Source organism: Anopheles darlingi, chromosome 2 (assembly GCF_943734745.1).
Source record: "Anopheles darlingi chromosome 2, idAnoDarlMG_H_01, whole genome shotgun sequence".
Classification (NCBI taxonomy): Eukaryota; Metazoa; Arthropoda; class Insecta; order Diptera; family Culicidae; genus Anopheles; species Anopheles darlingi.
The window spans coordinates 58,302,783-58,310,282 of record NC_064874.1 but is presented as its reverse complement, the minus strand read 5'-3'; the positions used below and the strand labels follow the sequence as shown (position 1 = coordinate 58,310,282).

Here is a 7,500-nt window from a genome sequence, read left to right as displayed (position 1 = left end):
CAGCGAAGACCTCGAGCCTGGAGAAAGGGTCCTGCCGGGCCGACTATGTGGACTGTCCTCCGTGGCACTGCAGTTGCTCCTCTATCTGACGATCGAAGAAGAAAGGATCCCCTTTCGTCCCCATTTCTTTCTCAAGAAAACCATTATCCTCCCCCAGGGAGGCCGGGAGCACTGATTGCTTTCGGGTGAGTCTGATGATGGGTGTCGTATGGCCTAAGGTGCCACAGGCTACCGGGGAACACCCTTCGCGAAGGGCTGTGCATAATGCTGTCCAGGAAATGAGACTGCAGTCCTGATGCTGGTGTCTTCCTCCCTTTTTTTTTGTTCTTCCTTTTCCCATCCCATCTACTCATCAGCGTTGCGTAGCACTTTTCAAACCAGGACCGCAGGACATTGACCTCCCCTCCCCGAGGGGTAGATTGGAACCATTTTTCAGAAGCAAAGCCCCACCCCATCAGAACAATGGAACCGTTGAGTTGAATGAGTGAATGTTTTTTTCTGGGTGGTAGACGAGAAGGATGTGACTCCCGAACCACCGCAAAGTGCAGCTCGCGGAGTGCAGGTGCAACGAACGAATGTACCCCTTCCCTCACCCTCCACTCTCTCCCCTCCCACCAACCTCTCCTTTCCTTGTACCGCGCATTACATTGAAAATAAATCTTTTCAAATCGCACAATACATCATTTCCAAACTCCGGGCCTCCGAAAGGGGGCTGTGGTGGGAAGGAGGAAGGGGAGGAGGAGAAGTGCCAAACAACCGCTATAGACCGGGCCACAAACGAATCCTTTTTCGGTGGAAAGGAACAACCACAAAGCATCGGAGCAACAAAGGCTATCGGCTCGAGGTTTGATCCAACATCAGAAACCCCCCAACTTCTTGGCCACCATCCAGGTCGTTCCTCCCTTTTGGGCTCGTTGTTACTGCTGCTGAATCATCGCCGTGGTCAACGCGGGTTGACCACCGATGACCGATATCGTGTCATGTCCTGATGGTGTGTCCATCTCGCGGAAATGGTCAGCACCAACAGCAGCAGTCGGTCTGGTCGTTCATTAATCGCCAAAAGATCGTCTTGTCCCGGACAGAATGCATTCGATGCACTCGCTGCCTGTGCATGCGCGCGTGTGTGTGTGTGTGTGTGTGCACACGAATGCTTTCACGGAACACAATGTTACGGCGAGAAGTGAAAATTACTTTTTTGGGAGAAAAAATCATCTCAACGAAAAGGGCCGGGCGTCGATTTGGGAGCTCGGAGCTGTACCAGCCCCCCGGTCCCCACCCTCCACCATCTTTTCCGCGGTTAAGTGCGGTTCTTGTACGAGGAAACGGTCGGTACAAAGAAATCTGCGAGTCATTATTTTCGAAAGCTTAGTCATCAATCATTATTTCATACAGTTTTCGGGCATCGGTATCGGCATCAGAGTTCCCCCGGCCACTCCTCCACCCTCTGCCCCACCAAAAAAACAGCACAAATGCACCGCACTTTACACACTGCAATCCCGCTGCTCCTCGCACCCTTGGTGTAAGTACCGAAATGTGTTGAACGAAGCGACCGTTCCTTGGCGATTGCACCGTTGCTGCACTGCACAACGGTTCAATCCTTACACCCGTTCGTGTATTAGGTTTCACACCGGCTAGAACCACACACACTGGGTAGAACAGGGCAGCTGCTGGTGGATGGCCAATGGCCGATTGCGCCGTCGTCGTCGTCGGTCATTCCATCTTTCGAGTAATTAATTTAGATTGCTCTGGCAAAGGCAATCGTCTTGGGTTTGTGATTGCCACAGAGCATGGCAGCCCCGATACTCCCGAGGAGGGGGCTTAATGGAATGTCAAGAGGCCATTTTTCCGAAGCATCAAGCCGGTGCGGCCCTCGGCCAGAGGCGCCAACCGTTGCAGGCGCTGAAGAAGGGGCCATCGTGTAGCGACAAGTTTGTCAATTATTGCCCTTCAAAAATCATTCCTGACCACCGGACGATGACGATGACGGATCCATCCATCCATCCATTCGGACATTCATCGCGATCGCGATCGGAGCCACGGAGCTTCAGGCCACGGCGCTCCGGTCGTCTGCCCTGATGGATTTATGTCCGAATCTGCAAATGGAGCACTCGAATCTAATGAGCCAGCCAGCATGAGCGGGGGACCATCGAGAGAGGTGGATTGGTGGAGTGGCATTTGCTGCCGAACAAATGTTTGGCAATCAATTTGCACCGAGAGGCTGAGGCTGAGTGACCAACGCCTGACAAATGGGTTCTTGTCGGTTTCCGTTCCGGGCCCATCCCTTTTGACTGATCACGACTGCTGATTTTGTGCTGAGGAGGATCAAAAATTGCATCCCATTTCACCGCGGAACACCGCTGCCGGACTTGTGGATTCGCCCATTTTCATGGAAGTGGTCCCACCGGGAAATGTATCTTCCGTTTCTTTCGCCACAAATTCACCCGAAAATGATGCACTGGAAAGTTTTGTAATTGATTTTTCTTCACTTTTAATTGGTATGGTAATTGTTACTGCTTCTCTTCCCTGGTTTGGTTCGCGAAATGCACTTTGCATTTGCAAGTGCACTTTTTTGCACCACTTGCTACATGAGCAATCGCTTCTTAAAAAATGCTCGCAATTTACAAAACGAGCCTGTTGAGTAATGTTTCAGTCGTCTTCTATTTTAAACCGCAAGAAATAATTGGCAAGGTAATTATCATCAGTGCAAAGATGAACGAAAGGTTGAAACCATCAGCGGAACGATTTCGTGTGAAAAATAACTGTTGATACTGCTACTGGATGATAATCAAGAAGCAAATCGCATGTTTAGTTGCTACAAATTCGCGCCACCTTCAAATATTCGTTCTCTGATCTCTTCCTACTCTAAGACCAAGATCTAAGAGGCGATCGACAGCATTTCAAGGATGTAGTTTAAATGGTTTAATCATATTTGCTTCTAATAACTGGCAAACGCTCAAGGTAGTATGATCAGTGTACGATGCTGTCTAAAATCTTGTATTCAGTAGTTGGATATACTGCAGCGGGTCGATTCCTGAACAACATCCAAGTAATCATGGCTGCATTGTTGATATTGATCAATTCGAACTGCTAGACAGTTAAGGCAATAGCACGCTGACAGTAACACCAAAAATGTTGCTGACAATGAATTTAGTTAGCTAGTTAACAACAAAATTTCGTTTTTAGGTAGATTTCCTGCTCAGAATTTAAGTCCTCTTTGGAAATAGAATAAAAAAGGGTTTAGACATATGGGTTTTGGGATGTGTGTTCTCTAACATTGTGATGACGCTGATTTACATTTAATAATAGAAAGATTAGATAGTTTCGGTAAGGCGATAGGCACCTGATCTTCATTGATCTTAACGATATAAAATCTCTAAATACATTCGAATAGGGGTTTCTTCAAAAAGACACTCGTTCAGTGTCAATTCAATTTGGAGATGCCGGGTATCGATCCCGGTACCTCTCACATGCTAAGCGAGCGCTCTACCATTTGAGCTACACCCCCGTGTTGTAAAAGAACTCGACCACATTTTTGGAAAGTCTAATCCTAACGAACAGTAGCTACTGATATAGAAAGTCTCACTTTGTCGATTGCAACGAAACCTGATGATAAGCACGTTCATTTGGACACTGGAAACACTGCACTGAATTTGCTCAACTGAATCAAGATAATTCCATTTAACTCAATGCTGATATGCAATGGCATCTAGCAATGCAATGTCTTATCAATGACGCACAATCGATAAGGTTTCGCCTGAAGTGAGCTCTCGTGTAATCAAGAGTGAGTGATACAGACTTCTTATTTGATTACAACCTGGTACCTACAGTCTCAATTCGGTCAGTATAGTTTCGTCTGTTCGGAAACCCCATTAACGATTGCTTCACGCTCTTCACGACGTCTGTTTTTTCCGTTTGTAATAGTTTGAAAGTTTTATATGTTACATTTATCACGGTACAATTTATTATAAGAACTGTTCCAACGATGGTGCATTGTGTGGATAGCAGAATTTTTGTCGAAGTTTTAGCAACTCACCTAAACATTGTATTGCTTTCGTTTTGGTGACATTGATAGCGTTTGCGAAGACTTAGCCAAGAAGCGTTTTCATCAAGGAGTTGGTCAGACTTCAAAGAAGCCAATGTATTTTTCTTTGCAATTTTGTTTAAAGATAGTCAGGTGACATTTTCGAAGGTTTCGCAAGGAAGGTTTTCCATTGTGCGAGGATTCATTGAACCACATAACTACGCTACGTTTATATTACTGTGCTACTATTGAACACTATTTGAAAGTAAGTTTTAAATTCGTGTCAATCGATTAGTTGATAACAAATTTAAAAAGAAATAAATGGTTAAAAACAAGAAATTACCTGTTCAAAAAATCTTCATAATTTGATTTGAAACTATCAGTGCCACTAATTTCATAGTTATATGCAATGTTAATAAATACAAAGCCAACATCACCGTTTCCAAAGAATCAAACGTGTTATTGCAACAAAAAGTCAGAAAAAGTATTCCAATAATTGTAATCATACGAATTACATAATTAATCTAATCTGTGGATTATTTCGTTAATCTTAATGCAAAGTGCAGGTTTAATATTATCTCTGCTTTGTCTATGAATGTTAGCTATGTTACCAAATCAAAGGAAATTGATTATACGGCTGCTATTCATAAAATAGTTACAAAAGAATGTTTCTGCTCTAACTTAAGCAAAACGATGTACAATGGTATTTTGTAACATTCTATTTACCATTTGATGCAAGTAGAGCTATATTTTATTATACAAAACATTCGGAAAAATGCGGAGTAAAAGAAATGTAGAAATGCAAGAGAACCATTCAGATCACCGCCAAAAGTAAATGCTCACCATCCGTTATGCTCACCACTTTGGAAAAAAGGCACAATAAGCATCCATAAACCTAATTCCGACACCCCCAAAAACCTTCCAACGCTAATCACTCGCGCAACCCGCTTGGTGCCGCACAATGCATCTGGTCTGTCCCTTGCCCTGACAGCCTACTGACCTCGTGCACACAATTTGGCACACAGAATCCAATCGTTCGCCGTAAATTATCGATTTGGTGCGCGCGCGCGTGCGCGATCCTCCCCCTTGGTCCCTGGTTCCCTGTCTGGTGAGGTGTCACGACGCCACGACGTAGCAACCGGACAATGTCGCTGTTGAGCTGTTTATGCTTCTCGCGCTGATCTACTTTATAATTTCTCGCATTTTCTTCTCATCCACCCAACGGAAGGTTCGGTTGGTTGGCTGGCTGGCTCGAGCATAGCGTAGCGAATCTCAGTGAGGTCACACGACCTCGGTAAGGGACAAAACAGTGAGTTATCATCCCGGATTTACCGTTACTCTTCTCCTCAATCAAGCATTTTTGGCAAACGAAACAACGGATTACGGCGCAGGGGTACGATCGAAGCCACGATCGCTGAACCCAGTGCACCCGTTCGGTGAAGACGATATGCGAACCATTGCGTGCCGTTGTCCCGGGGAGAGGGGCGGTTGGTGTGTGTGGTTCACACTCGCGAATGTCACATCGCGGTTTGATCATCTGGTTTCTGGAAGCTTCCCAGAAGAGCATGAAACGAAGGTGTGCGCGAATGCAAAATCCCAGCCGCGACTCCCAATATGGGTGAACGTGATCGTCGCAGCAGCAGCAGCAGCAACAGCATGTCCAACATGTCCGTGTCCTTTCCGCGTGGCCTACAGCTCGCTCGCGCATACTACATCAAATATTTTAATCGGTTGTCCCATTATTGATTGTTTATGATATTCACCATATTTTACTGCACCACCATCACCACCACCACCAACGCCACCATCAGCAGCGGGCCTGCAGCCGGTTGGTTCGCTCACTGCTCGCATCTGCTGCTGCTGTTGGTGCTGGTGCTCCGATGCATTGTGATCCGATGGTGTGCCGGCGGGGTCCGTTAATGTTCCTGTTTTCAAGCCTCTCTTTTCAAAGCCCATCTCAACGTCCTCCTCGACGCACGACGGGGCGACATGATGGAGAGCTGGCTTCTCGGAGAGGGGGAAGGCGAAAAAGGAGTTTTAATAGGCATCATCTAAAGGACATGTGGCGATATTTTTGCATTGACAAACCTTTACACATCCGCAGCAGCAGCAGCAGCACGTCGAGTGCGAAATTGTACGAGTTCTCGTTTTGCTTTCGCGCATATATCGGCACGATGCTCGGTATCCAATCCACCAAGAGTCGGACTCGGACAGACACTTGCGCATTACTCTTTGACACTTTCACGGTGGTAAAGCCTGTTTCAGTTAGAATCTGGTCGATTCCTTTTAGTCATTGCAATGTCCCGATAAAAGCCATATCGAGGGCCTTATTGGTAGTGATTTGTTTCTATAAGTTTATTTATTTTTTTGTTAATATTAAAGCAAAGCTTCAATAGCTAGCACCGATGGAAGGCGAAAAAATGTGCAAAGCCGCTACAAGAACCCGATTTAGCTGGCTGGATAAATCACATAAACCCTGAAATTTCCAAAATAAACTCACAATACCACAGTTAAACGTTGTTAAGTTGAACCCTTACGCTGAATCTGTCAAAAGAAATCTGGCGTGGAAGTGAAACTGACTTCTAGTATTACAGACGAAAGTGATTCAAAAATCAATTCTGGGATATCTTAGCGGGATTTGCTATCAAAACAAACTCAAGATAAACGAAATTAAGATGGCTATGGCTATGATAACAACTTTGGCAGTGAAGCATCTTTCATGTTGGCGAGATGCGCCACTTTATTTACGCTATACGACCATAATAGCAACTTAACTTTAACTTCATTTTGACAGTTCTTAACGCAAAGTTGCTATCGTAATCAAGCTACTGTATAGTAAGAAAGTATTGTTTACGTGAAGATTTGAGGCCGTATTATGTTAGCATATGACCAAAAAGGACCCTGAAGTAAAACCTGATTACCAAAAAACAAGAAGAAATAGAAATCTCGAGTTCAGAGCATGGATTTTGATGGACTATAAAACAGACGTAAAAATCCATTTTAATAAATACTAAGAAACAAGTGTGATTTGTACAAAGCAGAATGACTACAGAAAAGGGTTTTGTCCTTCGTTGGTCAACTGATGGTCCTGATGGAAGATTCAGAAGATCCATCGAAGAATCGAATCGAAGATCGAAGAAGAAAGGGAAACTCAAGCAATGCGTCCGAATTGTATAAAAACCATTTAAAAAAAACGTTGTAAAATTCGCATTAGCAACCGATAAAGAATTTGCATCTAAATTATTTACAGTTTAAAGACAACAATTACAACAATTGTAAAATGACATGCTTTACTCTTGTTTATCTCATTTCATTGCTCACAAAACTTACCTATTCCGTGTGGCCAGATCCGAACTAAACCAGGCTTCAGTACCACTTCTACCAAGGTGCTGTTCCCGATCGCCCGGACGCATACGGTCCCCGGAGGTCCTGGCGGCGAAAACATCTGGATCGTTTTATAGTTCCTCGGACAGGGGCTA

At 44.8% G+C, this 7,500-nt stretch overlaps 1 protein-coding gene and 1 non-coding gene across 2 annotated transcripts in view; one reads left to right on the top strand and one right to left on the bottom strand.

Moving 5' to 3' along the window:
- Positions 1-7,500, top strand: part of LOC125949934 (protein limb expression 1 homolog) — a 53,108-nt gene that overhangs the window by 21,394 nt on the left and 24,214 nt on the right. The window lies entirely within an intron of this gene.
- On the bottom strand, positions 3,433-3,505 carry Trnaa-agc (transfer RNA alanine (anticodon AGC)). The gene has a single exon. It is a non-coding gene; the product is annotated as a tRNA-Ala (tRNA).